Genomic DNA, 20,639 nt, shown 5'->3' on the forward strand with positions numbered 1-20,639 from the left:
GTTGGTTTCAGGCTGCACATTTGTATTTCTCCTGGCAAATAATATTTAATAATAATAAAATATAATAAGTGGGGCTAACATTGACTGAGTGCTTTCCATGTTCCAGGAACTGTGCTATGCATTTCACATCCATCATCTTCTTTAATATCGTTGCTGGTATCCCCACTTTACAGGTGAGGAAAGTCAGGCTCGGGGAGTTTATAACTGTCCCAAGGCTGCACAACGAATACCGGATGGAGCTGCATTTCGCTGCATGCGATCCAGTCCTAGAATCTGTTCTTAACCTTTTTATGCTCATCATTTAGCGTTACATCGTTTGGCACCATGTTATTTTTATCACTGTTAGTTACTTTCTTCTTGCAGTGTTGCCAAGTGAAATGTGGGAGTGTAACAGGTGCAAACACTAAGTAGTCAGATCACCCTGTGGAAGAACATAGGGAAAGCAGCATTTAACAAATGTAAGCACAGTTACAGAAATGTAAAAATTTTAGACTTATTCTACATCCGAAATTGGGAGTCTCTGAAGATGCTAAAAATTGCCAGCTCTGCCCGGTCAGCACATTTTTGTTGTGTAACATTTATTCTCAACCAGCAATTAGTTAATGACTCTAGAATTTCAGCCACAGATCCGAAGAGCGTAGAGGAAACAGGGCACACCCTTGGCGGCCTGTGTTACCATGGTAACGCAGGCACGCCGCACCGTCTTTCTCCCACAGCTTCAGTTTGGTGGTTCATAGAGCTCTGGTTGTTTAAACACTGCAGACACCAAGATGTGTTTCCCTATTGGAATTGCGGTTTTTTCTTTCTACTTTCAAGAATTTTCTAGGCTTTCACTAATAACCATATGTTTTATAGTGAAAACAATCAAAAAAGCAACTATATGTCCGCAGAAAAGAATTCTTTGGACGCTAATAAAAATTCACTGATTCCCAAGATCGGCTGTTTTCCAAGCCTCTCGTAGGTGTAGAGTGAGCCTTCTGCTGTGGCCAGTTGCTCACTGCCTGTCTGTCATGATTGGCATTACTGTCCACGTGTGTTTGCAGCTGCTCGACCAACACACTTTTGTAGCCTCTTAACAAATCTGATGCGGGAGGCAGGAGAGAGGGGTGCTGTTCTCCACCACAGCCCACGCCGTATGGCTGAGAACTGATCATGTGTCCATTGTTAATGAAAGCAAAACTGTTTGCCCAAGATGAACGTTAATTCACCCTTTTGCCCTCCATCCTCTAATGGATTTCGGGGGAAGGGTGGCAGAGCCGCATGACTGGTGGGGAGATGGCCCTCAGCAGCTCAGAGACCGAGACCTGCTTCGATTAGACCATCAGCAGGGCTTCTGTTCTGAATGTGTAGTAGAATCGCATTCCAGAGGAGCCTTTTTTCACAAAACGTAATAACGCATCACAGTGAATCCTGCATATCACCAAAGGAGTCACAAACCAATCCTGGGAGAATAATAGCAGAAACAGTTATTGGTGCCCTGGAGTGTTAAAGCAAGAAGCAGCACTTTTTACTGTAAATTATAATTGTTTACAAACCTATTTTATACACGTTATCTCATTGGCCCAGTGAGGCTGGGAGGTGGGAGGAGCAGGTGTTAAATTCTTGTTTACATCCTGTGGATGAGAAAACAGGGTCAGGTGGGTAAGGACGTTTCCCAGGTTCCCAGGTAGCAGAGTTGGGACCCCAGTGAGTTTCCATGTCTCCAAGGCTGTCTCTCCCCAACCCTGGGCTGCCCTCAAACTGTGCAGGGGAGGGTCCTGGTGGGCAATGGGAGGTTTTATAGAAGCCCAATGCATGATTTAGCCAGTTGATGTTTGGGTTCAGTTATTCCACTGTATCATGGAAACAGTGTGCTTGGGTCAGCTTTACCTTCTCACCCACGAAATCCAGCTAGTTATGTGGAAATCTAGCTACTGTTATATGGACTTGTGTTTGACCCTCTTCAGTGCTCCCTGCAGGAATAAGATGACACACAGAGCCCAGGGCAGGAGGAAGGCGTTCTGGGCGTCGGGGGAACTCGCTGGGAGCCCGCAGGCCTGGCTCTTCACTGTCAGGGGGATGGAGAATGACTCAGGGCCCCTTTCCCAGCCTTTGCTTCACCTGTCACCTGAAGGGGTTGGAGCCTGAGCCCTGTGAGGCCCCCTCTAGCTGGCATGCTGGGGGCAACGGACTTGAGTCTCCCCCCAGAACTTGGTGGGGTTCCAGCTGCAGGGCATCTTCCTGGGGATGGGGGAGAGCAGGGAGAGGAGGAGACTGCTGAGCTGCTGGAAGGTCTGGATTCCCAGGCCCCAGGACACTGTGGTGGGAACATTCTTTGAGGTTTTGTTAGTATTTTAGCATTTTGAAAGGGTAGATAATATCTAGATGTTGTGTTCCACCAAAACAAATATTGTTCTTTTGAAAATATGTTAGACAAAAAAATGCAGCCAGGTCTTCTCAGCCTGACTTAGAAATGTGCTTAGGGAATGCCCACTGTGTCCTAGATGCAGGGTGGCTGATGAAGATCTGGCCCTATACTTTGTAGGATGTCTTAGTTTAGTGGGGGCCAAAGGGGGTCTGGGGTTCAGACTCCTCCTGCACGGAGACTGTGTAGCTCTTAGCTTTGCTCACTTGTATCTTTGGCTTCACGGCCGACTTCTCCAGAACGTCCCCTTGTTGAGTCTCAGTGTTAGGCCTGGTCCACGTCTACCATCGCTTCTTGTTCTCACAGGGAAAGAGCGCTGGCCAACAGTGTCGGAGACTGTTGGAATCAGAGCTGGCTGGCTGTATCCTGTAAAATTCCATGGTGTATTTTTTCCCCCTTGTAATCTGGCTCTGGAAAGAGACCTGCTGGTTGGAGTTCCCAGCTGAGAGGGCTTGGCAGGGATTCCATTGGGTGTGGTCCTCAGAGGGTGGCGCTGTCCCAGGCTAGGGGATGCTCAGGGAGGGGACATCAGGCTGCAGGCCCCACAGCGGCAGCAGGCTTGCCCGTCCAGTGTGGGGCTGAGCCTCCTGTGTCTGTCCCGATGCGCCTGGCCCTGCCATCTGGATGAGATGCTCAGAGAGTTTACGTGGTTAGACGGCTCCTCCAAGGTCATAGACTCAGAAATGATGGAGCCGGGACAGGAATGGGGCCTGCTGATTCCAGGGGCTCTGCTGCTATCCGGCTGCCAAGCAAAAAATTATTGTCCTTTTTCTTATTTATTTTTTTTGCTGGGGAACAGAGGAGCAATTGTCCGTGAGACGTGACTGATGGAAGACCTTGAAGTCAGTCTGTTGGAGGCCTGGGAGATGCAAGGACAAGAATGGAAGCGAAGTTAGAATTTAAGGGAAGGTTCACCTGGCATAACCCACTCTTGGTCGTTCAGTCTTTTAACTTTCTCTTTACTTCCTAGGTAACCCCCTGACGACTCACGTGAGAGTCAGCATAGTAAGAGTAATAATAGAAATAGAAGAGCAAATTTAAGGGACCATAGAGGAAGGAAGCAGTGGTTAAGTTCTGCATAGGCGTGATTTTGCACCGAGCTTTGTCGTTTTGAAGGATGCTTATTACAGAGGGCTTGGTGAGTTCCTTTCCTTCTTTCTTACCTTAGTTTTGGCAGTTTTCTTTCTTGTTGTGTGGGGAGTTTTGTGGACAGGTCCTCGTGAGGTAGCTCTCTGAGCACTTTTTCTTGGTGACTGTTTATAATCCTAAAACAAGCTGTGGGAACGCAGGAGAGGAGAAGAAATATTGGAGTTGAAGCGATCAGTGGTGCTGGGAAGAAGACGATGAAGTGTTAACTGTCCCAAGGAGGGGAGAAGTTAACATAAAAGTGACCTGGGGATGAATACATAGGGAAGGGAGAGCTGCAGAATGATCAGGAAGCCCCGAAGGCCTGACTGGGATAAAATTATTTGAGATTTAGAGAAATAACTAGGGGGAATGGAGTAAAGCAGCATGACAGAGTATCAGTAAGGACAGGCCGGGCTGCGCTGCAGTAACACGCAGTCTCGGCCGAGCCTAAGGCAGTGTGGGTCTGTTTTTGCTCTCACCCCAGACTGCGTGTGCACTGAGGCCAGGCAGAGGGGCTTCTGTTCATCCTAGTCCCTTGGGGTTCCAGGCTGACGGGTGCAGTCCTCATTATAAACATTCCTGGTTCTGTGCCAGGGGAAAGAGCTCTGGAGGGTCCTGTGTTTGCAGTTAGATGCTCTGGCTTAGAAGTTACATGGGTCACTCTTTCCCATAACTCGCTGGCCAGAACTGGTCAGTGGTCCCACATGACCACAGTGGGCTGGGAAGTGCAGTGGGAGGGCATGGAAACGTTTAGGGGCTGCAGCCAGGCTGAAGACGTGACTCTTGGCTTTGTGCCTCAGAGGTGGGTGAATGGAGACTTGCTGGCTAGTTGCATGAGGTCAAGTCACTCGCCTGGAGACAGGAAGTGACCATCTTAGAATAACTGAGTTATCTCCTTCCTCAGGGACAGAGTACTTATGAACAGTTAATCTAGGATTTTCAGAATGCCTGGAGACTCTCCCGTGGGTATGTGGAATTAGGCTCCTCAGTCTGGGCTGTCAGCTCCTCAGGTTTGACGCGGTACTAACATCGACAAGATGAGCGCATTTCAACTTGAAGCCATCTGATAATTTCACACTGCATTGTTACCTGACAGCCCTGTAAGGGAAGCAAGCACATGTGAGTCTGTCATAATGTTCTTTCAAATTAAGAAAACAAATTGTGGACATGTGTTGCCTGCATGTTGAGAGTTTCTTTACTGTTCTGTGTTTCCCAGGTAACTGACCTCCTTTAACGGCATTCTGTAATTGTTGGCCAAAGATCATTGAAATCATTCTTCCGGCTCTAACTGCTCATTCACCCAACATTTGAGCACCCCTGGGTGTTGTACTGAACTCTGAGGATGCGAAAGCAATAACAGCCACAGCCGTGATTCTCAGCTTACAGAAGTGGGGTTTGTGGGCGCGAGTGGACCAGGAGGTGGAGGAGGAGATGTGACACTTGCAGTTCATTTTAATACCGGGGTATTGTCACTGTGTCCATCAGATCCCTGCTTTTGTTCTGTAGCCTTACGGTTTGGAGCCAAAAATGGAGCCCGCTGAGTCCGTGATTCTCAGGAGGGTTGGGTGGATCAGGGTGAGGAAGAGGCAGGTGTGGACTGGACCCTGCTGGGTCCCCCTTGGGATCATTGGTCTGGTTTCCTCTTCAGCCTTGAACGAGGTAACTGTGACATTCTGTATGCCCTACTGTGCTGTGTAATGTGTGCAAGTGCATTGGCTGCCTCTCTGCTCCGTTTCCTGCCATGGAGACATGGGGGTGATCCAGGTCTTAGAAGTCAGGAGGAATAATGATGTCCACTGAAGAGCCTTCTGGGTTCTTGGACGGAAGATGCCTTCCGAGGTATCGCTGTAACTGGTGCAAGGCAGCAGGGCTGGAAAGGAGATCCGAGGTTGCATACCTTCTTGCTTTTTAGAAAAGAAAAAGAGGAAAGAAGAGAAAGCAATGCCCAAGAGCCACGTTACTCCTTTTGCAGGAAGAGGGGTCTCTGAGCCTGGCTGTGGATCGCCCCCCAGCAAGCTGTGAGTAGGGCCACGGCCTGTCTGTTCCCTCTGGTCTCAAACTGGGGTGCTCTTCTGGGAATTGGAGAGGTGAATGCTGTCAGAGAAGCATCTGAGATGAAAACATTGACCTGTAATGATCTGTATTAAAAAATGACTCACTAATTTAGAAATGTTGGCATAGCCTAATTTTGGATTATGAAGAAAGTTACTTCTCATGTAAAGATGATTACAAATGCTGAACTGTATCAGTGTAGATGACATTCAAGGGGCACGGCCCTGGGTCCCCGACCCTATTTGGGGCCTGAGTCAGCACCTCCTTCTCCTGGTTCTGACCCTGGGCAGAACTGGTCCCAATTCCATCTCTGCCGTCAGAGAGTTGACCCAGCGAGACCCACATTCCCTCCAGCTGTGAGCTCCGTGGTTCCAAGGCCTGCTTCTGTTTATCCTTCTGTTTCTAAAACATGGTTTCCTCTGTCTAAACCAATGGCATCTGCTTCTTTTTATATAGTGTAAAAAGCCAAGTCTTTCTTGTTACAAAATACCATGTAATCAGAATTAAAACAGACTCGTAAACACATACAGGCACCTCCATTCAGCCAGGGTACAGTAATTGTAAAGGTCTTCGCTACAGCAATGCCCTTCCCACATTGGCTCTGCAAAGGTTCGCTGGAGCACCCTGACCTGGTGCAGGGCCGGCATCCTGGAGCTCCTGGTCACAGACAGAGAGGGTGACGAGCTTGTCTCCACCTTTGGAATAAGCTCCAACTCGGCTCCCGGCTTCTGATCGGTGTTGACGCTGCTAGCTGATAAACCACAGCCACCATCTGTCCTGCTGGAGTCGGCACTGTTCTCCACATTCACTGAACACGGTCAGGCTTCCTACTTGGTCAGGCAAGACCTGCTATGCTCTGATGCCCAAGCGCCTAGGGTCCGCCAATGTCTCAGCTTGTGCTGCTGTAACAAAATACCACAGACGGGGCTGCTTAACCAACAGACATGGATTTCTCACGGTTCTGGAGCCTGGAAGCCCAAGATCAGGGGCTAGCATGGTCAGATTCTGGTGAGGCCTGTCTTCCGGGCTGGCAGATGACTGACTTCTTGCTGTGTCTTCTTACCTGGTGGAGAAAGAGGAAGCAAATACCTGCGTCTCTCCTTATAAGGGCACTGATCCACCATGGGGGCTCCACCTTCATGACCTCCTCTAAACCTAATGGTCTCCTAAAGGCCCCAGCTCCAAATACATCACATTAGGGGTTAGGGCTCCAACGTGTGAATTTTGGGGGGACACAGTCCAGTCCTTAGCGCACCATTTCCCCTCACATTTGCTCTGAGCAGACCTGACTTCCTCAGATGCACACTCTGCTCCCTGGTTCCTTGCCCTAGAGCCAAGACCATGGGGTGCTCTAAAACAGGGCTGCAGGTGTCCTCTGGTTCAGAAGATTCTTGCAGGCCTCACTTCCTGCCCTGTGCCACCACCCCCCCCCCCCCCCCCCCCCCGCCTTTCTTGTCCTAATGCCCAGTTGCTTTTCAGATGTCTCTTGCCTGGAATTGTCTTCTCTCCCAGCCCCTCTGAAGGGCCACTTGGTAGGATGGTTGACTGACTCGAGCTTGGGTTTCTTCCCAAGGCACTACCTAATGGATCCTAAACGCAGCATCACCCACATCAGCCTGTGGGCCACCTCCCTCTGGCCCTGTAACGACGTCAGCTCTCTGGATGCCATGCCCCCACTGCGCTGGTGCATTGACCTTCCACTGCTCCAAGAGGAGGACTCTGCCTTTACTTGGGCCTCTGCCTCTTGCTTCGTTTTGCTAGTTGAAATCTTCCGACGGCCCAGCTTAGGGGCCACCTCTTCCATGGTGTTCCCAGAGCACCTTCTCAGGCAGCTGAAATGTCACATGAGTTTGGTTCCCTCGTGAACCATATAACACTTTGGGGTCAAAGAGTCCCTTTCAGATTGCAGCCCTTTGAGATCAGGAGTCTGCAACTGAATGAAAGCCCAAAACATGTTAACCTTTCCAAGTCGTGGTTGGTCTCAATAGAGCGTCAGGTGTTTTCATTATGTGTTAGTATCTTTAAGGAGCTGGTCTTTGGAGGAGTGGTTGGCCCAGAGCCATGGAAGATAACACTGGGGTGAATGGGGGTGTTTTGAAGCCTGTATAGATCGCTGGGGTGCTCAGGCCCTGAATACAGATTGAGATGTAATCAGAGAATCCCTTTCCACGTGTCTTCTCTGAACAAGAGTCCTCGGGAGGTTGGGTTTCCTCGTTGATAAGCAGGAGATTGAGCCAGTTGTAAAGAACAGCCATATAGACATTACACTTAGAGTAAAAAAATACAATCTTGAGTTGCTGCTAAAATCTAGATGGGATGTAAATGTCTTCATTTCTTTAAAGTGCGTTCATCAATTATAAATATGATTTGAATTTCATACCTTTGTAGGAGTTTTCACATAAATATGTTTACATATTAGACAAAGAAGTCCTTCCATCTTCTGTCCCAGGTTTAGAACATATGGTCACTGTTCTGTAACGTGTTTGTGGGTATGTCCTTCAGGGGCTGAAAGCTCGTCTTAGGCCACTGGTCAGAAACCCAGGCACAGCCAGCCTCCCTTGTAGGAAGGGCTCCGTCAGCCTTGACGGTGATAATTATGTAAAATTATTCTGGTCTGCAGCCTGCTGCCTCAGTGGAGGACAGTCAGACGTGCCTCATTTTCTAATTGTAATCGTAACCTGAGCGTAATTTCTGGACTTTGTTTTCCAAATTGCCTATTGTCGCGCACTTTCCCTTTTCTCACGAAGCCCCGTAGTCTGCTGCTTGAGTGTGCGTCTGGTGGATTTGCTGTGCTGGAAGGGAGGGTTGTACAGATCTAATCCCAGCACTTATTTCCTCTCATCTCAGTAGGACTTCAGGGTGCTCGTTAATTGATTGCACCTTTCACGCGGCTCAGAGCGGGTGCCTCTGGATGGTAGGCTGTTTAAAGTGAGGCCCAGATGCACCTTCACTGCATATAATGCATGTGCACAATCAGAGGGCCAGGACTGCAGTAAATAATTCATATCAGCTGAGGCTCTTGCCTCTGGTAATGAGATCTCAGGGGCAATGCCTTGAGTGCCTGGACCCCTCCAGATGATCTATGAATTGGTCTTCGCCTTTGTGCTTATTCAAACTGACAAATACACACTTAAGAGCTAATCGCATTCAGGTGCTAAGGGAAATGAACATGACTTCGTGTGAGTTTCCCTGTGACCCACCTACAAATCCGTGAAATTAGTGGAGGAAGAGGCGTGGTTCAGATGGCCAGAATTTGGGAGTTCTCGACCAGAGCATCCAGGGTCACTTGGGATGTGGTGGCTGTTCTGTGTGGGATGGCCGGAGAGCCAGACTCAGTGATGTCCCCAGATGGCATGCAGTGGCACGTACCTGCTTCTACCTTGGGCGTGTCCTACCAGCCAGCACTGTGCTCTTGTGGACGGATAAGCCAGCATCTCTAGATTATAGCTTCTGCCTCCAGGTGAGACTCTTAGCTTAGGTCGTCTTGGTGCCCTTTCATTTTTCAAATGTTCCACGTCTCTCATCATGGCTAGGGGTGTCCTTGTTGATGGGTAGTTATGTGGAGTTGACCCTCTGTTTCCCAAAGTAAGGTGAGCAAAGAAATATAAGTTGTATTGAAATCGTTTTGCATTTAATACTCTTTATATGAGCTCTGAGGCAAGTAGTCTTAGGGATATAAGTACCTTAATAATTTGGCAACTTATTTTATAAGAAAATGGGTTCTGCCTTATAATCTAAGCTTGTTTACATTTAATGCATATGTTGGAGGTCCCCCAAACCTTTCCTCTTCCTCTAATGAGAAATAGTACATCCATTTGAATAGAAACTGATTTCAGAAGCTAACAGAGCATCTTATTCCCCCAAGGAAATAAAGACTGGGAAAGCTTTTTCAGCTAAACATGAGAGCATTCTTGCCCAAGGATGTTCTGCTTTCTCCTGCTCTCCCTTAAAAACTACTAGAAATTGTAAGGAAAATGAAAAAAGAAGAAAATATATCACAGGTAAATAGAACCATTTTATTGCTTGTTACTCCAGGTGATCGACTGATAAAAGAAGTATTTAAAATAAACTGGTAATTATTTTAAAATATTTCATTGTGAGTGGGCCTAATTGGCCGCTCCCCCCACCCCCAGGTTCTGAGGAGCGGCTGTAATTAACAGCCAATTAGCATATCACAACCCTGAGCGGTCAGCGGGTGTCCTTGGCCCTCTGTGTGTAGGGAATTGGGGTGACACCTGGCCAGCAGTGGCCTGTAAGAGTTCTTTGTCATTTACGAATGTATGGATGAGTCAAAATCTCGAGTGTGATTTTCTTCTTACATTAAAAAAATACACACAGACACACCCATATATGTATGTTCTGGCCAAATGCTCATGAAAGCCCCGAAATTTTCTACGTTTGTGTCTGTTCATTTATTCATTCATCAGATAGTTATTGAACATCTGCAAATGTGCTAGGCACCCTGTCAGCGCTGGTGTGCCAAAGCAAGCAAGGTCTTTGGCCTCAGGGTACTTGGAGGCGAGAAGGGAAGGTGATGTTGGCCAGAGTCACCCAGTAGCCATCAAGTTAGCAGTGTGATCAGTGCTGCTTAGAGGGGAGGTGGCTGGTGCTGGGGTGCATATACCAGAAGGGGGGTCAGAAAAAGGGCTTCTGAGGAGGTGGGAGTTAACCTAGCAAGCTGCTGCTCTTGAGTGTCAACCCAGAGGGGGAACAGCATGTGCAAAGGCCCTGTGATAGGAGGGATATATTTGAAGAAGTGGAAGAAGGCTGTTGCAACTCAGTGGGGAGAGATCGCAAGAAGCATGGAGTGGGGGTTAGGGGCTTAGCTCTTTATAAAGCCTGTGACAAGTCACTGAAAGGTTTCTGGTATAAAATCTTTAGTCAGTTTCACCAACACTGGGAGCATTGAGGGTCCCTGCAGGAATGTGCGTCCCCTCCACCCCCACCCCCGTGGAGCCTGGCTTGGGATTTGGGATGTGCCAGGCGTGGGAGCAGACACAGTGTCCACGTGGTTGGGGAAGAGGCTAGATCAGCTGCCTCAGCATTTGCCATGAGTTCTTCTGTGTGAAATAGAACAAACAGTGGATGCCGTGAGGTGCTGTTTTTTTCCATTTCCTTTGTCTCTTAGGAATAAATTTGATCCTGTGGCTGTTAATTGTTTGGCTCAGATGTTTTCTCTACGTAGAGCACATGCCATATGTAATAGTCTTAGGACAATTTCGGTTCACTTGGCCTCAGTAATCCTAGGGCCAACTTCCAAATAACCAAAACCAAGTAAACTTCTGCTTGGGGCCGGTGTGCACAAATCAAGAGTTCTACACAAGGTGCGGGGTTTTTCTGTTGGATTGTTTTTCTACGAATTGACTGCAAATGATCGTAGCCTCTTATGAAGAGTACAAGATGGTGACGCGTAGCCTCTGCTGCTTCATTTGGTCAGAGGAAGAGTTGTCATTTCCACAGTCCTGCAGCGGAGAGTTTGTCTCAGGCTCAGTTCGGTCATCCAGGGTCATACAACTGGGAATTGAAGTACCAGACTTCACAGGGCATCTGACCACAACGTCCGTCCTCTTTCCGCTTGGCCTCATACTGTATTATAACTGACCCTGCTGAGGAGCTTGCCAGTATTGTTAAAATTGGAATGATCTAGAATGACCTAAAATTGGAATGATCCCATTCTTTACTCACACATTCTTTACTCACGCTATTTTTTCAAAGTGTTATCTCTATTTTTTCAAAGCGTTATCTCTCTAGTGTTGCTAGGCAGAGAATTTATTATATTTTGCCTAAATTTATCCATAAACATGGATCAAACGTACCTTTGGCATCATTCTCATCTCTGAGCCATTGTAGCCTGTTTTTGTGCCAAGAGAAAGTATCTTAAGGCAATGGGGTCAGCCGTCCTCTGGTCTCCTGACTTCACAGGATAACTATGCATTCTGCCTCTCTTGGGGAGCTGGGTTATTGTGAAACTAGGTCAAATTATTGTTTTTCTCTTTTTGCCTATGGCCATTCCAAAGACAGAATCCTTTTTTCAAAAACAAATCTTCTTCAAAGTCATATATTCTTGGGATGGCCATCGAAGGCAGAAAATGAAAGAAAGAGGTTTGCCTTGACAACATCTGAACAACTGAATGACTTCTGAACCTCACAAACACTTCAAGCAAAATTAAAAGGCAAATAAAAAACTGGGAAAATATTTACAACATATGGCAAAGGTTGTCTTTTATATGTAAAGAGTGCTTATAAAACAATAAGAAAAAGAAATTCCCTAACAAAAGGAATGGGCACAGATTCATAAAAGGAAATAAAAAGGGCAAATAAGATGTAAACATACTTAGCTTCATTAATTAAAGAACAATTAAAATGGTCAGGTGACTTTTTAAAAAAATCTAGTTTAGTACAATGTGAAAAACAAACAAAGACTCCATGTTGGCAAAGATATATGGGAATGGGTCCCTGTCTTAGTCCATTCCGGCTGCTATAGCAAAATACTACAGACTGGGTGGCTTATAAACAACAGAAAATTATATCTCACATTTTTGGAGGCTGGACGCCTGAGAGCAGAGTGCTAGCGTGGTCGGGTGAAGGCCCGCTTCTGGGTAGCAGACTTGTGTCCTCACATGGCTGAAGGGGCAGGGAATTCTCTGAGGCCTCTTCCATAAGGGCATTAATCCCATTCCTGGGGGCTCCACCCTCACGACCCAATCACCTCCCCAAAGCCCGCCTCCTAATACCATCACCTCAGAGGTTCAATTTCCACCTGTGAATTTTGGGGGGACACATTAAGACCATAGCATTCCCCTTTTACATTAGTGGAAGGAGTGTAAATTGAGACAGCCCTTCTGGAAAAAAAATTGGTAAAACGTAATAAAATCCTTGAAAATGTATGTGGCCTTTAACCTAGCAATTCCATTTCTGTCTGCCAGCCCTTAACCCTGGATTACATCAGCCCCTTTAAATAAAACACATATGTGAGTGTGTAGAAACCCTCATCTGCGTATGGCTTCCAGCCCCACTCGGGGTCTCACTCGACCCGGCTGTAGTTGACTTGACTCGGGGCGTAGCATGGAGGAGACCTTTAATAGGTGTTTTTGCCCTAAACAGATTTTTAAAAATTAACAGTAAAAAAAGAAGAAAATTTTGAACATATAATTTTAAAAACCACGTTGCAGCTTAACGAAAGCTTGGGAAAGATGCACTTTTTTTTTTTTTTTTTTTGCATCTTTGAAGGGAATATATTGTGTAATTTGTAAACGCTGCTATTAATTTCCCTAGAGATGCTTGTAAAACAAACAAATGTGAATCTTTAATTTTTTTTTCCTTTAACTTTGAAAGGATTAAAAAGTCAAAGTCATGCCGGTTCTCCAGGGATTGGGCAGGGCTCACGCTGTATAAATTTGCAGTAAAGAAGGGAAACATTTGCTTTCATTTTTGGCATGCTGAAGTGACCCTTCCAGGGAATGGTAACTTTAATTTTAAGGATTAATTGCAATGTAGGAAAAAAACATTCTTAAAACACAGAACAGATATGTGTGACTAGATGAGGAACAGTAACCAAAATAATAATTTTTAAAAACTAGGTTAAAATGTCCAGAGAATTAGATTTTGTTCTGTCCAAAGCACAGAAAGTTACTCTTTCTATAAACATTTTTGAAAACGCTGGAGTTTACGAGGAAGGTAGGATAGTGGTTGAAATAATTAAGCCTCAGATCAGCAGTGTGCTTGCTGCTTTCTTTCTTGTTGAAAACATTTGCTTTTGAGTTATAATCTCTAATCTGTGATCTGGATAAAGGTTTGGGTAGAAACATATTTTACCGTCAAGAGGTTTGTTTTTTTTAAAACTCTCCGAAATCAGATTTCTTTTATTAAGTAAGTGAATACAACGGCTCATTTTGGGATGTGCATGAACTCACTTTTGAATTTAAAGTGGGATTTGGGAAGCTGAATTTCCTTTGTGGTGGTGTGGGTTGGGAGCTGGAGAGTGAGTTAAGTTAAATGAGAGTTAAGTAACATTTCATGGAGCATCATCCAAGCGTATGTGACTTGTCTAATTTTGAGAAAATCAGCCTTCGGCAGGTTCAAGCCTTTAATCACACGTACAAATTTTGTAGGGTTATGTAAATTCAGTCTTTGATGCACGCAATTTATGCTCTCTTTTTACTGTTAGTGCTGTTGAGATTTGTAACCCATTATATCCATTAGTAACTGACTTTTGACTGTGTTCTGGTTGGGACCAGATTCATGGAAGGCTAATAATTTCTGTCTCATATTACTGAACCACAGGAGCCGAAAAATTCCAGTAGGTTTTTGTGGGTGATTTTCAGGAGCCGTTGGCTTTTGTGGGCTCCATACCTACTCCGCCGAGCCAAGACATTGTGTTATTGGGCACCTGGTCTATTCTTGCGATTTAAGCCCCGATCTGTCCAGTTTAATTGGCTTCCTGCAGTTTTTTCCTTTTCTGTCTTTCATTTTCTTGTAGACCCATTTTCCATTGATGCAGAAATTTTCGGGCACAAATTAGCAAGCCTCAAGGTAAGGATTTATAGACTAAAAAGGCCTTAATTATTTTATCTTTTCATTAATAAGATCCATCATTAAGCTTATATTTAGACATTGTACTATAAGAGCTTAAAATTAGAAGATTCTCAATTTTAATAGTCTGTTAATCACTATTAATAAACTCTTGTTAGTAGTATTTAAATTTTATCAAGCATTGGTTAAGTGGCATGTATAATCTCATTTAATCTTCACCAAAAAAAAAAACTGAAAGTATAGTAGACAGAATAACGGCCCCCAAAGATGTCCACGTCCTAATCCCTGAATCTTGTGAATATGTCACTTTATGTGGTAAAAGGGACTTTGCAGATGTGATTAAATTAAGGCCATTTTGATGAGATTGTCTTGGATTATCCAGGTGGGCACAGTGTAACTACAAGAGTCTTTGTAAAATGGAGGCAGGAGGGTCAGAGTCAGAGAAGGAGACACGAGGACGGAAGCAGAAGTTGGAGTGATGGAGCCATAAGCCAAGGAATAACGGCGGCCTCTAGAAGCTGGAAAAGGCGGGGAAATAGATTCTCCCCTAGAGCCTCCAGAAGGAACCAGCCCTGCAGACACCTTGGATTTAGCCAAAACTAATTTTGGATGTAAGATATGAAATCTCTGTTGTTTTAAGTGACTAATTTTGTGGTAATTTGTTTCAGCTGCAATAAGAAACTAATAAGTACCAGGACTTAGCACAGGGACATCCTGCTCACTGTCCTGTTAGCCCCTGTCCATCTCCTTTCAGCGCTCAGACACGTGGGTAATTCCTTCTGTGTTGCGAGGACGACCCTGCTCTGTCTTCCTCCGAGGGACTTTGTCTAGGATGGGTGGCCTGAGTCCGTGCTGGACTCGTTTTCCTGAGCCTCGGTGCCCACTGGGCCCTTCTGATATGGGCTAGTTGCCTTTGGTGACATGTCTCAAGGAGAACCACGTTGTACTCGCCCTAGTTGCTTGTCCCCAGCGGGGGCACTGCCTTCCTGGGCCTCTGCAGCACCTGCTCTTGGCTCCCCGGAGAGCTTACTTGTCACATCTGAAGCCCTCCCTTGCCCCATGCCGAGATTCCTCACCTTCTAGGAATCAGCTGTTAGCGCCCTGGCCGTGGGCAGCGGCATCTCCCTGAGGGTCATTGCTGCGGTCTCCTAGATGATGCTCCTGCCCTCCCTGACAGTTGGCCTCGCACGGCAGGCGAGGGAGCCCTCTAAACCCAATGCACGGCGTGACACCTCTGGCCAAAACCTCCCCCCTGGCTTCCAAGGCACTGTACAGCCCTCTGGCTCCCCTGGCCCTCACCTGCGGCCGCTCTGGCCTCACTGGTCATCCTCCTGTCCCTTTAACATCCCAAAGGCACGCTCCCACCCGTTGGTGTTTTGCACTGTTTCCTCTCCCTGGACAACCTTCTCCCCGATATCCTTGGGGCTCAGCCCCCCCTTCCTTCAGCCTCCACTCGGGTGTCCTTGGAGAAACCTCATTGACAACCACCCTCCCTTACCTGCTTCTTGTTCCTCCGTAGAACTTAACCACCCTGACACATACCATTTGTGTCTTTCTGCCCACTGGATGTGGTATAAGATCCCTGAGGGCTCTTCATTGCCATGTCCCCAGTGCCTAGACAAGGGTCTGGCCACAGTAGGTGCTTTATTAATGTTTGTTGGGTATGCAGGTGAATGAATCTTGAGTTTGTTCTCATTCCCTCTTAGTTGTGGTAAATGATTACCAAACTTAAGCTCTTCAAGTTTTAGTGGTGACAAATTGTTGGCGCCCCCTCCCCGCTGATGGAGAAGTGGTGAGGTCTAGGGGTCCATTTGAGTTCTGGGGCCAGGGGCTCCATTTGAATCTTGGCTCTACCGCTTGATTGGCGAGGCGACCTTGGAAAGTTGCTTAATGTCTTTGTGCCTCGGTTTCCTCATCTGTGTCAATAAAATGGGCATGTTCTCATCCCTCCTCCCAGAGTGGGTGAAATAGATGAAATAGGCGTGTGTAGCACAGTGCCAGGGACGTAGTGAGCGAAAACCACTGCGGCTATCATTCTTGTCCTCATCATTTTTGGGCACCTGGTGTTCTTCCGAGTCTGTGATGAGAACGCCTGTGTCAAGGGCTCCCACCCAAGTCCTTGGGGGCCTGTCATGTCTCTGCTCTGGTTTCCCTGGACCCTGATGGCCCCCTGCCCTTCATGCCTTTGGAGGCTTCTTGGACTCCACGTCAGCGACCCCTCTGGTCTCTCCGACACAAGGACAGCTCGTGCCCTGTGTCCACTGCTTGTTCCCATGTTGCAAGTCAGAGCACTACTCTTTGCCGTGTTTTTATACCCCAGGTTTCTGAAGATGGAAGTGCCGCAGCTGTTAGTTTTGAGGTGCTCCCAGCGTAGGGGGAGGGAGTGCGGTGATTGCAGCCCCGGGGAGCGGCTGTGACACCCTGGATTCATGTGTCAGGTGGGGGGCGGTGGGGAGTGATCTGAGCGGAAGGCTCAGGCACCGCGTCCGCTAGGAGCGGCATCCGCGGTGTGGGCGTTTCCTATCGCCTCCTCCAGACTCTGCCCCTTGTCTTGCAGGCGATGGAGCAGGATTTAAAGTACACGTCTCCAGCTAGCGGTCAGCTGGCTGCTGTCCTACGTAACACCCTGTTCACCACTTCAGAGTGCCTTGACCTTTCCCGGGTGTGTGTGAGTAGGTTTCACGCAGAGGGAAAGCCATCCCAAACGATTCAGCGTTCTTGGTTGGTTTGGGTTTTTTGCTACACAAAGTAAGATTTAGTAAAAGTAGCTCAGGTTAAAAGCTGGTGTTCCTCTTCATGCTCTTCTCAGCTTTGAGAAGGGAGCTTCCCAGAGTGGTCTGTGTCTGCCAGCCGCCCTGGCTCTCCTGCTGGCTTTATAAAGTGTTCACTGTGCTTTAGACTTTTAGTAGGTTCTGGAATGAGCTAATTAATTCTCACTTCGACTCTCTGGCCAGTCAGTGGTCTGTAGCATCCTCATTTTCCAAAGCCCCCTTAGCTGCATGACGGGCACCCTTCTCTGACCTGTGTGCCCACATGTGCCCAAACGTGGCAAATGGAAACTAGACCTTGTACCTGGACGCCTTGTGCAAAGCCAGGTAAGCATCATCTAAAGACAGTTGTTGGAGATGACAGGGTTGGCCTTTGCTGTGCTTCCTTTAACTGAACTCTGGTGGCCAGTTGTTCCTATTCGTGGACTAACCAAAGTCAACTTTGACCCCTTGGCCAGTGTCCTGTGGCCACTGACATGGGTCTGATGGATCGTTTGGACCATAATTGTTAATGGTTATTGAGCACTAATATGGGCCAGGCTCTGTTCTTAGCACTGACTCATTTCCCCCAAACTCTGTTGTACTGTGAGATTTCAGGAAATGCACGTGTTGCTTCTTGCACTTGCACACACTAGACAATCATTGTAGGAAGTAAATTATGATGTTTCTAGTCTCTTCTGCCAGTCAGCATTGCTTCAAGGACGGGGCATAGGATGGGGGAAGGCATAGGTCTTGGTGGGCTTGGACCCATGCTGCTGGCCCACCCTGCCTGCACCCCAGAGGGGAGGGGTGGGGATAGGGAGTCAACAGCAGCGCCCATCAGTTTGAATCGGAGTCTGTTTTAGAGTTGATCTCATTTTCCTGTTGATTGCCCGATGTTCTCCGGGCTGCCACAGCTATGATATTTTTACACAAATGGGGCTTTCCTTTCCTTTGGAACTTTCAATACAGCTGCAGAAACAATGCACCCAAACTGACTGACGGCTTTGGGGATGTCCGCATGTTCTGCGGGCTGACCTCTGCGTGTTGATGTAGAATGCTGCGCACAGCACAGGAATCTATGGGTGGCAGCCACAGAGCAGGATTTGCTTTGCCTCGTGCCAACTTGTGTAAATATCAGCAAAACATGTTTTGGGGACAGAAAATGAGTTAATTTGGAAATGGTGGGTTATTAGCCTGTACTTGTACTGCACATGGCAGTTTTGAGCATTGCTGCTTCAAGGATTCAGGGTGATGAGAGCTGTCCTGGGCCAGGACCTTACCCGTCTCCTGCCTTTTCTTTTCCCATCCCTGTGCTGCTGGGTCCCCACGCTGTGCACAGGCCTGCTGCAGTCACCCTGGGCCTCCCAGTAAGGCTGGGCGTGAATGGAAGGGTAGGATGCTGTGTTGTAGGCCTGTGACAAACTTGCACTTCTGGAAGCCTCCCGACGACTCATTTGGGGTGTATTTCTTGACTTTTTGGCTCTTCACCCCTCCCCTCGCTTTAGACCTTTTCTCTGAATGAATGACACATCTCTGCTTTCTGCCACTCTGAGTCATTACTTTCTACGTCAGTTTTTTTTGAGTCTTGTAGTGTTTTTCAATATTTATGAAACACTTAGTATTTGTACTATGACAAAAGGTCATATTTAATAAGGTATAGTACCCAAGAGGAATATTTTGTTTCCGTTTTAAAGATGATCCAATGTGAGCTGCCTCATGGATGAGTTAGATCCCACCAAGCAGGGCCTCAGGGGAATCTCTCACTGCTAATTATTAACAGAACATGGGAATATGGCCAACCCACTCCGGAGGTGGTGGCCAAAGATCGGCTCTGCAGCCACCATCCCAAGCGACACTTTGCTGAAAGGAAACTTCTTAACCATTGAGAGAGCCGTATAGCATAATTGTTGAAAGTATTAAATGGCTCAACTACTAAAATCCAGAGAGAATACCATAATGGGTGTTATTACGCATCTCTCTGATGTAAAATTTTGCCACGTTTGCTTTTTCTGTATGGTGTGCGTGTGTTTATGTTTATGAAAGAAAACATTACAGACACAGTGGAAGACCCATCACTGCCTCCTCTACTCTGTTGAAGATGGTTTGTGTCTTTCCCATTCACATCTCTTTAAATGTGACTCAAGTATGCGTCCTGAGACAGTGTATGGTATTCGACGTGCGTGAGAGGTAAGAACCTATGGTGGTGACAATCTGAAGACATCTTTCTGCAGTTGGAATGAAAAAAAGTGTTATCATATGTTGTTCTGGTTCTTTCATTTTACCTGCTATAGAATATTCCATTTAGAAATTTAATTATTCTATAGTTAAATATTTATATATTTCTTTAAACAATTAAAAAATTTTATTTAAAACATTTTTCTGCTCTGTATATGTGTGTGCTGAAAATTGTGTGTGTGCACGTATGTTAGCGAGCATTGTAAGTGTTTGTGTATGCATGTTGTGGGGAGAGAGAGCTGAGGGGGATTCACATCCTGCTGAGGGACTTGGGCTGTAGCCCCTCGGATGGTTGTGGGTGTGAGTATTCCATGAGGAGGGCTCTCAGAATTGCTCCAGATCGAGACTTGCAGGACCTTTTCCTCCATAACCTTGAAATCTCTGAATGTAACAGCAGGCCCTGCATAGACCTGAACCACTTCAGGACGCCACACACAGAGAACTCAGATCCCAGCTCTGGGGCTGACGCCTTTCTTGTAGCAGTGGGCACAGGGCGAGTTGTGCTGTGACTTAAAAAAGGTGTGATGACCTGCAGGCCTTAGGCGCTTGAAAGGCTGGCTGAAGCAGCTGGAAGAAAATCGCAGGAGTCCCGCATGGCTGGGGTCAGATGTATTTGGGAGAAGAGGCGTATTACCCGTGTGGGGAATGGTGGTTCTGATTGTCTGAAAGAGAGAGAAAACTGTGGTTTGAAAATGCACTGTTATTAACCCGCCCTAAATAGCTATTTTTGCAGTTAAAGGCACCAAATTTTAATTCTTTATAAACTTCAACTTGAAAGGGAATGAAAAGATGACACCATCAGGGCCGGCCCCGTGGCTTAGCGGTTAAGTGCGCGCACTCCGCTACTGGCGGCCCAGGTTCGGATCCCGGGCTCGCACCGACGCACCGCTTCTCCGGCCATGCTGAGGCCGCGTCCCACATACAGCAACTAGAAGGATGTGCAACTATGACATACAACTATCTACTGGGGCTTTGGGGAAAAAAAGGAGGAGGATTGGCAATAGATGTTAGCTCAGAGCCGGTTTTCCTCAGCAAAAAGAGGAGGATTAACATGGATGTTAGCCCAGGGCTGATCTTCCTCAAAAAAAAAAAAAAAAGATGACACCATCAAAAAGGGCACGTGTTTAGGAGATCCTTGCACAACTTTGCTAGTGTGGAGTTGGCTGTGATATATTATGTTAGAGATAAAATGTGTCATCTGGAAGACAACAGGGCTTCTTTTTAGCTCAGCTGGGACTTTTCATTGTAATCATGGTGTAATGAGGTTTCTAACAGAAAATTAAAATAAAATAATTTAGGACATTTTTCACACACCATTGGTAGGATGTGCATTGGCCAATCCTTGTGGAAGGCAACATGACAACCTGTGACTGAAGCCTTGAAAATGTTCACACCTTTGATCTAGAAATTCCATGTGGAGAAAGGTATGAAAGTAGAATGTTAGCAGAGGTATTTGTGAAAAGAGTGCACAGGTATTTCTTGCTCTATTTTACAAGAGCAAAAAATCAGGAAAATGTGAATGTCCAAGTTTGTTTCTA

The 20,639-nt window shown here is 46.7% G+C and overlaps 1 protein-coding gene across 4 annotated transcripts in view; it reads left to right on the forward strand.

The window, feature by feature from the left end:
• AGAP1 (ArfGAP with GTPase domain, ankyrin repeat and PH domain 1) overlaps positions 1-20,639 on the forward strand; it is a 561,575-nt gene that overhangs the window by 102,166 nt on the left and 438,770 nt on the right. The window contains exon 2 of one of the 4 annotated variants that reach the window (XM_058533274.1): positions 5,445-5,550. The exons of the other annotated variants lie outside the window; for them this stretch is intronic. The gene's annotated coding sequence lies outside the window, so the exon portion shown is untranslated. The remainder of the gene's footprint in view (positions 1-5,444; positions 5,551-20,639) is intronic. 4 annotated transcript variants of the gene reach the window in all.

Source organism: Diceros bicornis, chromosome 37, assembly GCF_020826845.1.
Source record: "Diceros bicornis minor isolate mBicDic1 chromosome 37, mDicBic1.mat.cur, whole genome shotgun sequence".
In the NCBI taxonomy this organism is placed as follows: Eukaryota; Metazoa; Chordata; class Mammalia; order Perissodactyla; family Rhinocerotidae; genus Diceros; species Diceros bicornis.